General features: G+C 43.0%; 1 long non-coding RNA gene across 2 annotated transcripts in view; it reads right to left on the bottom strand.

The window, feature by feature from the left end:
* Gm38537 overlaps nt 1-16555 on the bottom strand; it is a 26099-nt gene extending 9544 nt beyond the window's left edge. The window contains exons 1-2 of one of the 2 annotated variants that reach the window (XR_867264.3): nt 16279-16555; nt 15114-15246 (exon numbers count right to left, since the gene is read on the bottom strand). This is a non-coding gene — a long non-coding RNA (predicted gene, 38537). The remainder of the gene's footprint in view (nt 1-15113; nt 15247-16278) is intronic. The other variant, XR_867260.2, reaches the window with a different exon arrangement.
* Nucleotides 16556-17472: the final 917 nt, after the last annotated feature.

Raw genomic sequence — 17472 nt, 5'->3', positions numbered from 1 at the left:
GGTCTAACTCCAATAAGCTTTGAGTTTACCCTTGTAAGTTAAATTAGCATGCAGTTCATATAAAAGACACTGCACAGTCTTTTCTTTGGCTAATCACACACAGTAGCATCACTGACCTTCAGCTGGTTGAGAGGGAAAGAATGGGGGTAGAATAATTCTCTGCTTTTTTATTAGGTTCATACAAAGAAAGATATTTTTAATGTGACCAGTTCTGTGTGATTCTATTCACTTTGCCTAGATAAATTCATGTAAAAGTTTTGGTTTTTATCACTAAAAACTTCATCGTGAGAAATAGTGATTATACAAATAAGCACTTGGTTTTCATTCAATCTAGTCATAGAAGTGAAATATTTTTCCCTTTAGCTTTTCTTTCCTGCTTTCTTACATAGTTTTGTTGGTGGTGGTTTTTCTGTTGTAACCCAGCCCATGGTTTTAGGGGGAGTTTTGTTTGTTTCTGTTTCTATGATGTTTGTTTGTATGTTTGTTTGTTGAATCAGAGTTTCTGGCTGTCCTGAAATTCACTCTGTAGACCAGGCTGGCCTCAAACTTACCAGAGATCTGCCTGCTTCTGCCTTCCAAGTGCTAGGATTAAAGGTGTGAGGCACCACACCTGGCTGCCAGCCTACATTTTGTATGTAACTGTAAAGTCAGAACATTTTCAAACGGCCACAATGATGGCCACTTCTATTTCAATTTTATTCCCACAAAAATCAACCACTGTGAGACAAGCCCAAGAAACTATCCTTTTAAATATATTTTTTAAATTACTATTAGCTTGCTAAAACACACACACACATTTTGTGTGGGAGGGGAGTAGAGCGATGGCTCAGTAGCCAGGAGCACTTGCTGAGTGGTGGGCTCTGAGAACATAAGCAATGTTAATTTACACTGTGCACATGGAGCAGGTTGCACTTACTTAATTAGGAATGGAGTACCCATGTCATCCAGTTCACACCCATCTGTAACTCTAGGTCATGGAGTCCTGACACCGTCATCTGGCCTCTGCGGGTACTTGTCCATGCCCAAGCACGTGAACCAGTGCACACTGTGACTACACACACACACACACACACACACACACACACACACACCAATGACAAAGCAAGGCCTTAGATACCATCTCTGTACCACACTTAATAGTAACTCCCCAGATAACCAAACACTGAATGGGAGTTTGTGTTTCCTTAGCTTTCTTTTTAAATTTCTTATTGCGTAAAATTTCAATACCAACAAAGCAAACTGAATAGCAAAAGAGACCACGGTGTGTTCATCTTCTGGCCTCTATAAGCATCAGCCCTTGGCTCCCCCCCCCCCCCCCCCCGAAAGCAGGTCACTTTTCTTCTCTGCTTTTGGAGCACACTTGGCAGGAGTTCTGCAAATGTTTCTATATGAACTTGTAAAAAGGCAAAGATCCCGGCATAACCACAAAGCCAGTGTCCTAGTCAACACGGTGACTCTCCCATCAATACCGAAAACTCACCCGGAAACGTCAAAAATATTTTTAGCAGATCTTAAATGAGGATGATTTAAATGATCCTGAAAAATCACACAGTACAGTGGGCTGATGACCTTCAAGTCCATTTTAATTACCTTTTTTTTTTAATTATTGATTTATTTTTAGGAACTGGTTTGGCAGTCCTAAAATGAGTCTTCTTGTCTAGATATTGGTGACTATATCCCAGTAGTGTAACTGAACATGTTTCCCTCTAATCTATATCTCCTACATTGTGGTCATTCCATCACAAAATCTGGGTGATTTTGTTCTCAAGACAGTGTCACAAAGGATTTATGGTTTCCCGCTTGGGGGTGGTGGTGTATAACATGTAGTTGTATCGATCAGTTCATTGGTATTTACAAACTGGCACTAGTCCTTCTTCAAGTGTTAACTGGGAAACTATAAGGAAAAACTGTCCCCATCTCCACCTTGGCTACTTCATGGTGCTGTTCATACTAGAAACGTAAAATAAATGCGTGCTTAACTCCTGACACTTGTACAACAGGTTTCAGGTGACATTGTTTCTTGGCACTCTGCATTGGGGACGAGTTGGTTTTCACTTTTGCCGCTGCTGTAGTTAATTCGTGTTCATGCTCAGATTTCCCAACCTTCAGTCATCAGTCTTGAGGTTCCTCTAATAAGGCCTAACAGAATTGATACCTTTCTTGCTATTTGGCATGACGAGAACTTCTAAATTCAGCCTGCACGCCTGAATTGAGGAGGAGTGTGGATTCTGTTTAGTTGGCAGTGGTATTGGAACCTGAAGGTACTCACTGCTGCCTTGTCTGCGAAAATCGGTGTATAGTGTTTTATGCAGTTCACCGTTTGAACTGGGGTACAAGGGAACTCTGCTATTAACTGTTGTATCTCTTAAGTCTCTTAATATTCTGTGGCTTGCTTTTGGTTTTGTTTCCTTTTATTTCACTAAGTAGCCCAGTCTGGCCTCAAACTCTCAGTCACCCCCCGCCCCCGCCCCCACCCCCATCACCTTCATAAGTGCCAGGACTCAGGGCAGCTACTCCTTGCCCCTGAGTGTCTTTTAAACGATTGTCTTACTATTGCTGCCGAATAAGAGGAGGAGGGAGAGGAAAGAACAAACCAGATGATTCTCTTGTGTTTCTTACATCAGGCTTTGCTAATTGCCCCCCTTAGTTATCATTTAACATGTTTTTTGGTGTTCCCCCCCCCCTTGCTAATTAAAAACCCAATTAACCAGACTTCTGTTTTTCTCTTAGCCTTTGATTCCTTCCAATTTTACACTGGGTTTGGAATGTTTGAAGCAACAGCTAACTTATACACAAACTAAACTGCCTGCCTTCCTTCCTTCCTTCCTTCCTCGAGGTCCTTCTGCCTCCTGAGCCTCCTAGTCCACTGAACTGAAACTCTGTCCCCAGCTCATTCTGACTTCCCACTTGAACATCTCCTCTCGAGCTCCATATAGATAGATCCTGACAGATAGTCAAGGATGCTGTATCTGCATCCCAAGGACAGTCTTCCAAGTGTGGTTACCCTTCTAGCTCCTTTAGCAGCAGAGAGAACACTGACATCAGGTCTCAGATTCAAGCTCAAGCTGCACACATTTCATTAAATCTAGTCATTATGATGGCTACTCTTGGTCATCCACAAGCCCAGAAAGAGGGAACCTCAACTCAAGATTGCCTACGTCAGATTGGTCTATAAGCATATGGTCTATATGGCATTTTCCTTTTTAAAATATTTATTATATGTATATGAGTACATGTCGCTGTCTTCAGACACACCAGAAAGCATATCATACCCCATTACAGATGGTTGTGAGCCACCATGTGGTTGCTGGGAATTGAACTCAGGACTTCTGGAAGAACAGTCAGTGCTCTTAACCACTGAGCCATCTCTCCAGCCCTGGCATTTTCTTGATTGCTAATTGATGTAGGAGGGCTCAGTTCACTGTGGGTGGTACCATCCCTAAGCTGGTAGACCTTAGATGCACAAGAAAACTAGCTGGGCATGAGCCTGGGAGCAAGCCAATAAGCAATGTTCCTCCATGGTTTTCTGCTTCTGACTCCTACCTTGTGTGTGTCTGCCTTACATTTTCTAGGTAATAGACTATAGCCTATGAGAGGGAATCCATTCATTCCCAAGTTGCTTTGGTCATGGTGTTTATCACAGAAGAGGGGGGGAGAGAGAGAGAGAGAGAGAGAGAGAGAGAGAGAGAGAGAGAGGAAGAAAGAAAATGGGACTAGTCAGTAAACCCAGAAAAATCCCCACCACCACCTTTTTTTCCACATCTAAATACAGGCATGCTTACCAATTACTGTCCCCATCTTTGAGTGCCATTAAATAAAGCAGGACCTAACAAATTAGATGGTAGTTTCTCTCTGCTGTTTAAGAGCTGTCTTTGTGAGCTAGCTGAGCAACTGACAATCCTCTAGCAAGCTTTTGAGATGCCCAGTGCCTTGCCTTCATGGAGTTATCAAGGTGGGAATTCTGAGCATTATGACACTCGTGCCCCTCTGCGGCCGGGTCCTACTCACACGCTAATCATTGTGGGTTTCCCAGGTAGTAGGCACCGCAGTGTGATGCAGCAGGGAGTAACTCAGATGACCACAGCATTAGAAAAATCGCAGTCAGATCGCCAGGCAGCTGCCACGGGAGGAAAACAGATTCTCCAGACCTCAGAGACAGCAGCTCACCCAGGAGGCAACGTCAAAGGTGGACAAAGAGCAAAAGCTCATTGACCTAAGTCTGGACTCACTTGCTTCAACTTGAACTGTTGTCAGTAGGGCCGCCTCTGAAAGCAATGGGCACATTTAAACAGGACTGTGACTATCGAATGTGATCACATGGTACTGTGACCTGTTTCCCTTTTCATGTGGTAAAGCCAAACGGTCATGGTCATGGTTAGTACATTTAGAGAAAGTTGTTCTAACCAAACAACAGATATGAAGTTCAGTGGTGTAATCACATGTCCATTACTTGCAAGCAAGTCGAGAGAAAAAGGATTTGCCAACAACTAAATGCTTGCCTTCCCTAGGAAAGAGTTTGAAGCTACAAGATTTTGTGGTGGTTAAGTTCTGTCCTCGAGAAAGAGCTCTGTTGTCAACAAAATGTGCACAGCAGATTTCTGGAGGACTCATCCTCTCTATAGAACATATACCACCTGCCAGGCAATGCTGAGGGATCTCCATCTACTTTCTCGGTTATTTCCCAGAGGATACCATTTAGAGATGAGGAATCACCTCAGAAGGCATGGCCAGCAAGTGTTTGTAAAAAGTTATAGGTCATCTTACTGTTGTTGATGATGATAATGTTGCTGTTGCTGTTGCTTTGTTTGTTTGTTTGTTTGTTTGTTTGTTTGTTTGAGACAGTCTCACACTATAACTCTGGCTAGCCTGAAACACAGACCAGGCTGGTCTTGATCTCAGAAACCCTCCTTCCTCTGCTTCCTGACTGCTGAGATTAAAGGTGTGGCCCACAACAGCTGGCAACCTTTCATTTTAGCCATGTCTATGAAAGGTGGACTTAAACCAATAACTTTTCACATTTGCCCATCCGATATACCTCCTTGTACATGGTAGTTATCACAGGGGAAGGGAGAAGCCAGAGGTGAGACCCTAGAGAGCATATCAAATGGCTGTTTTTATTCACAACTCATTGTAATTCTCTTGTTTGTGAAAGAACCATCAGATAGAGCTCTGTGGGTCTGTTTTCCCATTTTAGTAAGCCAAAAATACCTATACTTTGCACAAGGAACTCTAGCTCTAGGCTTTCTATTTTCCAAAACTATCAAAATACAAATCCAACCAGGAGAGCAGTGGTAATTGTTCAAAGTGATACAAACCCTTAGACTGGAGCTACTAGAATGTTACTAGAAGTAACTCTGTCTCATGGCTGGAAAATTAAGTATATTTAGACACAACATTTCTGTACCTAAAATGTGATCATAATAATATCATAGAGTACATAAGAAAATACATATAGATATATACTATACACATATTAATACAAGGAGATAGATTATACACACGTTGCATATACTGTATGTTCTAGTACACAGATAAATTGGAATATTCTGCATCCACTAAAATATGCAACTGGGCTGAAATGAAAGGGATGCCTGAGACACACAGCTCAGGGAAAGAAACATAAATTATAGGACAGCATACATAAAATTATCCCATGTTTGTAAATAATAAGCCATATGGCTGCATATATTTAGGGAAAAATTCTGGAAAGTGATTTGCCAGACTATTCCCAGCGGCTACTTCTGGAAGATGGCATCAGGAAGGTACTTTCTATTTCTCATCTTCCTGTTTTAGAAAGTCTTATTTATATGTATATTGTTTTAAGATTTTTAAAAAAATGTTTTCCATTCTATCTTCAGTTTGGCGTTTAGTGTTAAGGATATGGGAACACAACCCACTTACTTTCAAGTCTGGAACTAGGAAGAATGAACAAAGAAATGAAGATTCCCAAAGCCCCATTCTCATTATATATATATATATATATATATATATATATATATATATATATATGTATGTATGTATATGTATACGCACACACTTGTCAGTAGCTTCCAATAAATCACTAGTGATAAACATCTTGTTCAATCCAGAATTGTCTTTGAGGTTTCTTTAGAAATGGCAGAGTCGTGAGTACGTTGGATTGATTCTTCTCTCTAAAATTCACCTAAATGAATATAATGGCTGCTGTTTCTGCTTAGGTCTGTAGGGGTTTTGGGTTTTTGTTTTTTGTTTTTTTATTATTATTAATCAGTCACATTTTTTCCCCAAAGAGTCGATTCTGTGACGGTCACCTTGGCGCTTCCCATTAGACCACATATACAAAGTGACCTAAAGTTGGCATGAAGAAGACACAGTGCTCACTGTACAAAGCTGAGCAACAGTGCCTAGGCCTTTGACAGGACGGCTGCTCATTTTGCTCCCCAGGCCTCATGAAGGGGCCTAACAGTGGCCACCAGGACTGCGTCTCAGAACTGCATTCAAAGACCAGCTGCTAACCACACTTGGAGAATAGATTCATCCACTATGGGTGAGTGCACTGCTCTTCTGAGGCTGAGATAAGTAACTAGACTGCCCCAGAGTTAATACATAAGAATGGTCTAGCATGTAAAGGAGCTAAACTAGTGACTGAATGAAGGCTTTCTAACTCATTTTGACCACTAATGTCAAATTACATATCACCAGGATGCTGTCAGCCAAACATAGATTCACAAGCGTATGGCATTGTTTAACCTGAATGTGTAATGGCATCCAGCCAACACAGTCTGGTGCATCTCTCACCAAAGCACAGGTGCATCTTCAACCTCTGCTCTTCCATGCAGCCAGGACATCTTCTCTCAAGGGTATGACCAAATCCTGGCTCTTACTTCCCTTTGTGTGTTCTTAGAAACACAGTGACTCACAGCCAATTAAATGTCCACTGTTTGCATATTTATAATCATATTCTACTTCTGCCTTTATGAGCTCACTCCCTGAATCACCTTGGACCCAACAGTTGATGCTCATGAGTCCTGAAGACAGACCATGACCAACTTTACTCTCTAAGGCGTTATTCACGTCTGTCATCTGGGAATTTCCCTACCCTTTCTTCGAGAAGATGTAATCAGAATTAGACACCCTCTGTGAAGCCAACAAATAAGCCAAATCTCAGAAGATTAGCACATAATTTTCCTCTCACTCCTAGAAAGCCAAGTAGGGAGCAACAGGGCCCTCCTCCTTCTGGGGAGTCTGGATCCAGCTTCCGTCTGCTTAGTGACACTTATCATCCTATGGCCTGGATTCCAGCAGAGAAAAACAAAGATGGAGGAGAGGCCTGGCTACAAAGCACCTCAGCCAAACACATCTGATCTCCCACATGCATCGACAAGTTGCCAGAGCTAATACTGCAGCCAACTTGACTCCAAAGGGGACTGAGGAGTCTGGCAGGCCACTGGATTATCTGGAGAGTGCAAACTGCATCTGAAACAAACAGCTACTGACTTTCTAGGTTTTTTAAAAGCATGCCCAGAGACTGAAGAGATGGCTCAGTAGTTAAGAGCACCTGTTGTCCTTGCTGGGATCCAGTTCAGTTCCCAGCACCAGCACCTACAGAGTGGCTTACAGCTCTAGGTAACTCCAGTTCCAGGGGTTCTGATGTCTTCTTCTGACTTCCTAAAGCACCAGGCAAGTGCATACATGAACATAAGCACTCATATGGAAAACAGAAGTTATATGTGTTTTGTATATATTATATATTCATATATAATTACATTATATATTTGAGACAGGGTCTCTCTGTATAGTCCAGGCTGTCCTGGAATCACTCTGTAGACCAGGCTGGTCTCAGACCAGAGATCTGCCTGTTTCTGCCTACCGAGAGCTGGGATTAAAGGCGTGTACCCTACCACCCAACATCGATAAATATTTTTTAAACTACAAATAAATGAACATAGGAATAAAAACTTTTATTAGAGTACTTCCTGGTCACCCCTCTCTACCAGCACAGGCTGTGATCCAGGTTCTGGATGCTTCAGAAATGCTCTCAGAGGGCTGGTGAGATGGCTCAGTGGGTAAGAGCACCCGACTGCTCTTCCAAAGGTCCGGAGTTCAAATCCCAGCAACCACATGGTGGCTCACAACCATCTGTAACAAGATCTGACGCCCTCTTCTGGAGTGTCTGAAGACAGCTACAGTGTACTTACATATAATAAATAAATAAATCTTAAAAAAAAAAAAAAAAAAAAAAAAAAAGAAATGCTCTCAGAACCAGTTCCTAACATCCTTCTTCACCATGATTCAAATCATCAACCAAAAGGCTAACCATGAGCTTACATATTATTACATATTATATTATTACATATTATATTATTACATATTATTCTGTGATACATATTGTGCCATCATGTGCTGTTTGAACTCACTGAGAAGTCCACTCTAGAAGCAGGCCTGCCTCTACTCCTACTCCCCGGGCCTGTTTTTTTGCTGTCTCAGAATCAGTGATGTACATGCCGCGTGCCTTCCAAAGCCCCGTGTTCTGAACCATGTTGTTCCCTACCTCTGTAATAGGGCAATGGGAAAAAAAGAAAGCAGGTAAGGGTGTTAAAAGCATCATGCTGCTGGAAAGTTAACTATTCCAACCCAGGTTCCTAAGGTTTATCCTATGACATAAAGATGCCGACAGAGGGAACAAGAAGCTAGACGCTCATTCACAGAGAGGACAAAGGCGACCCTCTGCCCAAGACTCTTTCAATCAGAAATTCTAGCTGACTGCCTCAGATTCCCCAGTCAGTTCTGCTGGATGACTGTAAGCTGCTGGCTTTGGTACCTTTGTCTAGTCTTTCATTTGATTACGTCATCTGGGCTGGGCGTTCAAAACCCTGGAGTTGCTAGTTCGATGCTTCTTTGTATTTCTCACTCACGTTTGTTCACTCACTTCTATTTGATAATAACTCATTCAAAACCAAAAGTACAGGGGCAGGAGAGATGATGGATCAGCCATTACGAACACTGAATGCTCTTCCAGAGGTCCTGAGTTCAATTCCCAGCAACCACATGGTGCCTCACAACCATCTGTAATGAGATCAGATGTCCTCTTCTTGTGTGTCTGAAGACAACGACATATGCAAAAATAAATAAATCTTTTTTCAAAAAGTACAATTACTGTCGATCATTCTCCAGACCATGCAAAGTAGAAGCAAATTCAAAGATCCAACTCTGAGGAGTGTCGATCAAAGAGGAGACATTACATTCATATAAAGCAATACAATCAGACTCCATGACTATAAGACAACACCTAGAGAGACAAAAAATATAAATATGTTCCACCTTTAGAATATTTAACTAGCCAGTCACAGTGGCATATGCTTTTAATCCTAGCACTCAAAGGCAGGCAGGTCTCTATGAGTCTGAAGACAGCCTGGTCTACATAGTGAATTCCAGGACAGCCAAGGTTAATAGGAAGAACTTCTTTTACAAGAACAAAGAAGATCTAACTATAACACAAATAAAAATTAGACTAGACTAGAGTAAATCTATAAGTCAAGTTTCACTAGAAAAACCATCTCCGAAAGAAATCAAGATATGAAGTTAGGAAGAGCAGAACTGTAACTTTAAACCAACAAACAAAATAATCAGAGACAGATGGAGACAAGAAAACACAATTACCATACAATTACATCGGTGGAGATAAGGTTCATTGCCATAAGAATGGCTGGATGGGGAAGAGTGGCCTGATGTGTCTGGAGTGTGGGACCATGTAGAAATGGAAGAGGCTACAGATGGGCTGGCAGGTAGGCTGAGAACTTCCAGGCCATGAAGCTGGCTTGGACATGAGCTAAATGGACTTATGCTGTCCCCAGGGTGGAGAAGAATAACTGAACCTCCTGTAAGAATCAGCCAGCAAGCTGGAGCAGCATCTCCACACGAGGTTTAATTGTTCCTGGCCCATCACCTGCCAGGAGCTACTCAGTTTGATGTCCAGAAAGGCTAATGGCCACTGAGCTGTCCACGAAGGCCATATCCCAAGTGCAACCATTTGCTCCTTCACCAGCACACTCAACCAACCAGCAACTGCTGTTGTCTCTGCCTTTAGAATGAATCCTAAACCTGACCACTGATCCCCATCTCCTTATCTATCACTACAATCTTAAGGGTCACCCTCCCGGGAGTAATTCCTTTTAAAACTGTCCAAGGTCCCTCCCCATTCTTGTGGTTCCCAAAAATCAGACACAGAATGGAACACAAGGTCAATGCCCTGAGCCTTAACCATCTCCCCTCCATGTCCGCTTCTAACACAGGCTTCTACGTGAATAAGTGTTGTCTGTCTCACCTTGTGATTACCAAAAAGCATCTTTCCTGCAGCCTTTCCCCTGTGCTCTACTTTTGACTGTTGCCTCAGAAACTAGCCCAGGACCTGGAGGAGTGAGCACTCAGGAAATGTGCTACACAAAGCAGTCAATAAATGGCAAGGTTCTTACATCACATGGGGGTAAAACAAGGTCAAATAGGTTAAGAGTAGAACAGCCTTGATTTCTCTTATGTTAGCCCTTACAAAATATCCCAGACCATCTTCCCCATCCAAACACCTCTACTAATGCTCAGCCATTGCACAAAGATGAGGCTCTTCCTCCCAGTAAGACAGGAACATTTACCAAGTGAAGCTAGGGCCAATACTGTTTCAGGGCCTGCTACCATTAAGGCCACTGGGGAAACAGAAGGTGACAGAAAGGACCCAACACATATGCCAGAAACCTGGGTTTTGATAGCTGTGTCTGACTCTCTCAGATCTTGTGACCGGTGGGAAGTTAACATGGTCAACTACAATAAGTGGTTTCCACTGCTATGAAGATGTAAGGTTAGGGGCCCACTCAACCAGGTAGAGGAGGCCAGAGGCCTTCTACACACCACACTCAGCCTCACGGCTGCCAGAACCCATGCTTCTGCAAAGATGAGGAGGAAAAGCTCATGTCCAGTCAGTTTGAGAGTCATGGAGAGACATGAAGGTTTGTATCTGCTATTTTTCACATTTGGGGGGTGGGGGTGCCTGTAAGAAAGACAGAGATAGGTATGCACTTTCACACAATCCAGAGAAGGATCTTGCATCCTTCCCTCCTTATTTCTTCGAGGTAGGGTTTTCCCCAGAACTTGGAGCTCCTGTTTTCTCTCCACCCTTCATAGAACTGAGATTACAGGACATGCAGAACTATGAGGCTGATGAGCTGGAAGCTAAGGTAAAAGGTCAGATGTGAATGGTTGAGAGAACTTTCTGTTCTTGGAGAGCAGAAGGTTTGATACCTATCATCCAGTATGGCTCACAACCTTCTGTAACTCTAGTTCCAGGAAATCCAAGGCCTTCTTACTTCTGTAGGAACTAGGTGTGCTCATGATACTCAGGCGTGTATGCAGGCACAACACGTATAAAAATAAAAAGGAAATTTTTTTTAAACCCTCAGATCTTATGTTTATACATAGCCACTGTTTTCAACCACAGAGACATCTTGACATGAAAGAAAGAAAAAAAGAAAGAAAGAGAGAGAGAGAAAGAGAGAGAGAGAGAAAGAAAGAAAGAAAGAAAGAAAGAAAGAAAGAAAGAAAGAAAGAAAGAAAGAAAGAAAGAGAAAGGAGAGAGAGAGAGAGAGAAAGAGAAGCTTAGAGACATGGCCACTATGCTAACACTTTAAAAATGGTGCCTTTTGTCAGAGTGCTTTCCAGAGATTCTAAGTGTGCTACAAATCTCTGCATCCTGAGACCTGTGAGGCCACCATACACCAGCCAGCCAGCCTGTAAGCCCAATGTGCCCTGAGTCATTCTCAGGTCCAGGCTGTTCCTCTGTTGATTGTGCCATCTATTCCTTAACGTTCAGGTAAGAATGACTGCAGAAATGAAAGAGAAGTAAAATGAGGATGGATGAGACAGAAGAGTCTTTTTTTATTCATTTAAAAAACTGATCTATTTACTCCACCTGATAGATCTGACCACGCTCCCTAAATATAGATCAAGAACACTGAAAAATGGCTGAGGACTGGACAGAAGAAAGAGAACAGCAATCAATACCCCTGGAGATATTGTTATGTAAGTGTTTCCTTCCCCTGAAGTTCTGATTCAGATGTGAGCAAGGATGTGGAAGGGATAAGGGTTGAACATCTTCATTTAAATGTCCCAATGGTCCTGACTCACATAGATGAAAGCTGTAAGCCACTCTGACCTGTTTCATAAAGGGGTCTGGCACTATGTCTGCCTCATTATTGATTCTGCCCCCCTGATCCAAATGGCTTCTGTGAGGTCACCGACTGTCTCCAAGGCAAAGGAAAACTATGGTAATCAGAATATTGGATTCAAAACAACAACTACCTTTTTTATTGCAGCACATGAGGATGTAAATGCAGGATCAACTATCAGTGGCCCACTCCTTCCATTACCCACCTTTCCTGTTCCCATCATTCCTCAAGTATGTTCTGGTTATAAGCAACGGCCTCAGTTATCCCAGGAGCTCCAGGAGAGATAGATAGGAAGCAGTGATCTTAGCTATGGACAGCTGTCTAAGAGGCCTCCCCACAGTGCCAAGGACAGGCAGAACTCTAACAAGGTGTGTGGCAGGGCTCCTTCCCATGGCAAGCTGGCCAGGACAAGGATTCCAGGAAAAACACAGCCTCAACTTTAACTCACTTGATAAACTTCATCCCTAAAACATGACATTGGTCCACTTCTGTTGCTCTCCCTAAAGGATATGGTACTGAGGAAAGCAAAGAAAAAACAAGGGGCCCTGTGGTAAGGAGATGTCGTCTGAGCTGAAATATTCTGCCTAGGAAGAAGCATAGAGCTCATAAAATTCAGGAAGCAAAGGAAACATACAAGGATCAGGAAAGCCTTAATAGTTAAGGACTCCTGAGGCCTTTTCCCACGGTTACAGAAACCATAACATCTGCTGGGAAGAAGAGCAGACCATCTCCAGTGGAGATGCCTACAAGTTGTGCAAGGAGATACAAAGATACAGCTTTTGTGACGCACCACCCATGCTAGGGTGGCCTTCTCAGGAATGCAGCCACCTTTGACTAACCTTTGATCTGTGAGTAACCTGCTACATATGTTTCTGTCAGTGACCCTAATAAATTCAAGCAAGACTTGGTGAGATTGTTTTCTCTGCCCTGTCACTGGTTTGCTATCTAGGGTAAATAGGTAGTCACTCTTATCTCCTTAGGAAGTCACACAAGCCCATGAGGAGACTTTCTCAACCACCTCACATCTAAGCCATGCAGTGAATGAGGAGGTAAAACTTTGCTGACCTTGGATACTGATTCATCATTCACTCCCCAGTTTCTGAAATGACCTCTTACTCTTGGTCAGAATGACCAGCACTGACAGTACACAGTTTAGTCAGTCACAGTTTCCAGCCTCCAGAAACTCATCGTCTACTGGGGGGAGACAGTTTTAGGGAATGTTAAAACAGATCCCAGAATGAGAACAATGCAGGCAACAAACTCAGGAAGTGTGGCGAGCTCCCCAAAGCTGAGAAGTCAATGCTAGTTAGCCATGAAAAAGGTAAGCAAGAGAAGAAGGTTTTCTGTCTGCCACCATCCTTCTATCCACCCACACATACTCAGCACATTTGAATAGCTCTGACAGGGCGTCCATACCACACCCACAGCACTTGTGTCAGATGCAGCATGTGACCTTTGGAGCTGGAAAGAACCACAGCCCAAGTTAGGTCACTCAGAGTTACCACCATGCTGTGAAATGGGACACTCAGGCGACCTGCACACACCGTAAAGGCAACTAAGCAATGTTCCAAAGATTAGGAGACCTGAATCAGAAAGATCAGACCCTGGGCTTTCACATACCAGGAAAACAAAACAAAAACAAACAAACAAACAAACAAATCAGACTCATTTTGTTCACTGACATTTTAAAGTGCCATCGACTGCCACCATTATTTCAAGGCAATTTTAAAAGCAACAAAAAGAAAATCAAGATCTTACCTCTAAATTTTAAAAAGAGTCCTTAGAGTTGAATGTATTCTTAGAGAAAGCTATACCGATTATTTCTATTGTTCTGCATTTTAATACAGGTCTCAGAAACCAGTATAGTTCAAGGCCCTGCTATTACAACATTTTAGAATTACAAAACATCTGATAAGTAACCATGTCCGGCTGTTCTTATCATGCTTGATTTCCTCATGTAACATACCCCATTAACACGTCCAGTTGGCTGTAAGAACAATATCGTGGTAAGGCCATTTTGACACATGGACATCTTGACATCTAAAATACAGAATTACAACTGAGACCTTGGGGTAACAGCAGAAAATGCCAACTACTCTAAAACACAAATAAAACAGAGAATTCCTTTAATGCTTTCGACTCTAACCCCCAAAATCCACCTATGTGTCACCCACTCGCCAACGTTAAGCCAATCAAAGGGAGCAAGTGATGCTGTGTGGACCACGATGGGAGCCTAAGGGAGGAGAGAAGATCAAAGGAGGAAGCAGGGGAATAGGGCAAAAATATCAATTTTCCATTTTGTTTAAAAAAAATAATAAGAAAGAGCTAGGGATAGAGCTCAGTTGGTAGAGGGTCGACCTAGCATTCACAAAGCCCTAGCACGGCACAAACTGGGCATACGGGTACATATCTATAATGACAGCCCTCAGGGGGTAGATACAGAAATCCAAGGTCATCCTTAGCTAAATGTCAAGTCTGAGGCCACCCTGAGCTACATGTATGAGGCCCTGTCCCTGTCTCAAAAGTAAATTTAAGTAAGAGTTGGTAGGTCAGTAAGCTCTGGTGTTTCCTGGAAGAAAAAAAAAAAGAAATATATATATATATATGTATATATATATATATATATATATACACATATATACTTGAATATATATATATTTGAATATATATATTCAAATTTCTCAATGTCCAAAGGGCCACTCTGTGGCCTGTGCTAAAATGTGCAGCAGTGTCAAACTGTAGAATTTGGGGCAGTATCAAAAATTGTGACACCCTGAAGCATGTTTAGACAACTGTGACTGGTAGACAACTGAAACGAATTTCTCCGTAGATTCTACAAAGGTCCTCACTGTGGCCACCTGGACCTCACCAAAGAGTCTAATTCCTATCCCTGTCTGTGAAAGCTCTCGCAGATAGTCATACCTTCAGGTGCTTCTCCAGACAGGCTCAGCTCCTCGGAGACTTCCAAAAGTGACAGTTTCACATCCTCTTTCTGCCCAGGGCATTGCCCTCTGATTAAGTTTTAACTTGTTATATTGATCTTCAAGCGTGGCACCTAGAATGAATTCAGACAGTACCCTCCCATGAATCATCACCCTTTCCAATCTAGAAAACGTGCCCTGGTCTCCGGTCCTAATAGCGCATGATGCTTTATGGTAACCATACCACCCTACTAATGTAACAAAATAGTCAGCATGTAGACTGTACCTTGTGGCATCCAGCTTAGGGTTGTAGGAGGCCCCTAGGGTGTTGTAAGAATGGAAAGGGGTAAGCCATGATTACTGGTCACCAGGCTAGAATGAGTCACACGAAGTTCAAATGGCTCCAGACAATCTATCTTCCAGGTATTAGCAGGCTGGCCTTCAACAAATGGACCACTCTTGAGTCCGTTCTGCTCCAGCCAAAATCTCTGTGGCATAGGCCTTGCTTAGATCAACAGGAAACCAAGCAACCCTCAAGGGATGCTGTAGGGTCCCATGCCTCCTGCCCCCACATGCCCTTGCAGTTTACTGTCTGGGGACAACTTACAGGTGACTCAACTCTTCCCAGAGTGACAAACAGACCTGGGAACAGTCAGGAGATCTGACATGGTGACCCTCGATGCTTGATTAGGCAGGAAAAAAATAATAATTCAGAGAACCCTCCAAAAGCAAAGAAGTCCTAGGAAAGGCATCATTTGCCACTTTGATTGACGTTCCCACAGCAGGAAGTTTTCCCCTCTCCCATGAAAGAAAAGTTTCTCTGGCTCAACCCTTACTTCCACTGCTGTATTGATCTTCAAAATGTTTCATAGTGAGACAGTTTCCAGGACGTTAGAACTATGAAATGTTTGTGGATATACATGAAATAATACAGCCCCATAGCAAAACACCTCAGAATGAACAAATTTTTGGCTAAGCTGTCTGTTGTTCATAGAAATGTGACCATGAACCTCTCTCATTCTCTCTCTCTCTCTCTCTCTCTCTCTCTCTCTCACACACACACACACACACAGGCACACACACGCACACACATGCACGCACACATGTGCACACATGTGCGTACATACACACACAACCAGCACAGCACAATTGTAAAATCACCTCACATAGATTTTCTCTAGAACCAGGCTCCATCCATCGCTCCTCCCTGTTAGTGTGAGCAGCTCTCGAATGGCAGTGATTCATGACACTCCTCATTTAGAACTAAACAACTCTTCTGAGGGTCCCAGGAGAACGCAGTTCATTCACTATCAAAACAGATCTGAACCATCCAACCATTTATCTTCCCTTCCTTTTGCCCCCATTAATTCTGGGGTCTGCCAGAAGCCATCCTGCCTAATTCTCTTTATTACTGTTAACATTAATAAAGATGGTGGGGCTAATGAGAAGAAAATGTGTTTCAGTGCAGGGGAGACCATCCCCCCACTGCAGAACACAGTTTCAGCATTAAGATTTCATTAGCATTAATGTGAATTCTGCCGGTGAAAGATTTGTAAGTGGAGACGAGATTCTGCCGAGATGCACGTTGTTTTCTTCTCATTAGATGGACACGTTCAAGAATATTAAAAATACAACACAAATTAGGCATGTCATGAGACTACAGAGCACTGCTCCTGCAGAAATGTCAGAGATGTCAAGTCGGCTGCAGAGAAGTGGTTTGTGGTAGGGCAGGTTCCCATCCTCCTTGGCAAAGATTTCCATTTTGCCTCTCCATAGGGATTTCTGTACAGTTGGACAGGCTTAGCAAGGACCTTGCCCAGATACCCTGAACCTGAAGGAAACCAGATGGCCTAAAACAGTCCTGTTCCCCAGAGTAACCAGCAGGAAAGAGAAGGAGCTGTGTCCAGGAGCTCTTCCAGGCCAGCCTCAAGTAAGAACACCTGCACTTCCCAGGGCTTCTCTGAGCTTCCGGGACAAAAACACCTGCCCAGCAGGCTGGGGCCGGGACCCTCTGAAGTCCACTGGAACTCTACAGTGGTAGCAGGGACGTTTCAAAGAATCCTCAGCTTCCACCAAAGATTGGCCAGGGAAATGATACACCCTGAGCGTGCCTCAGAAAAAGAAGTCAGTCAATGCCTGCTTACAGAGTGTGACCGTGCACACAACAGTATGTTACAGCCTGCTTTACTTTCTCCTGACTTCACTATTCATCCCCTAACATATGTGACAGCAACGGGCAGGTTCATTGATATAGTTAGTGATGACAAAGACTGAATAGAGTGGTCAACCCCTCCATGGATGGCATCAAACTTGGTGTGATTGTGACTTTTTTTTTTTTTTCTTTTTGGAGACAGGGTTTC

This window comes from Mus musculus, chromosome 3 (genome assembly GCF_000001635.26).
Source record: "Mus musculus strain C57BL/6J chromosome 3, GRCm38.p6 C57BL/6J".
Taxonomy (NCBI): domain Eukaryota; kingdom Metazoa; phylum Chordata; class Mammalia; order Rodentia; family Muridae; genus Mus; species Mus musculus.
Note: the sequence above shows the minus strand (reverse complement) of the source record. Positions and strands in the feature narration are given on the sequence as shown.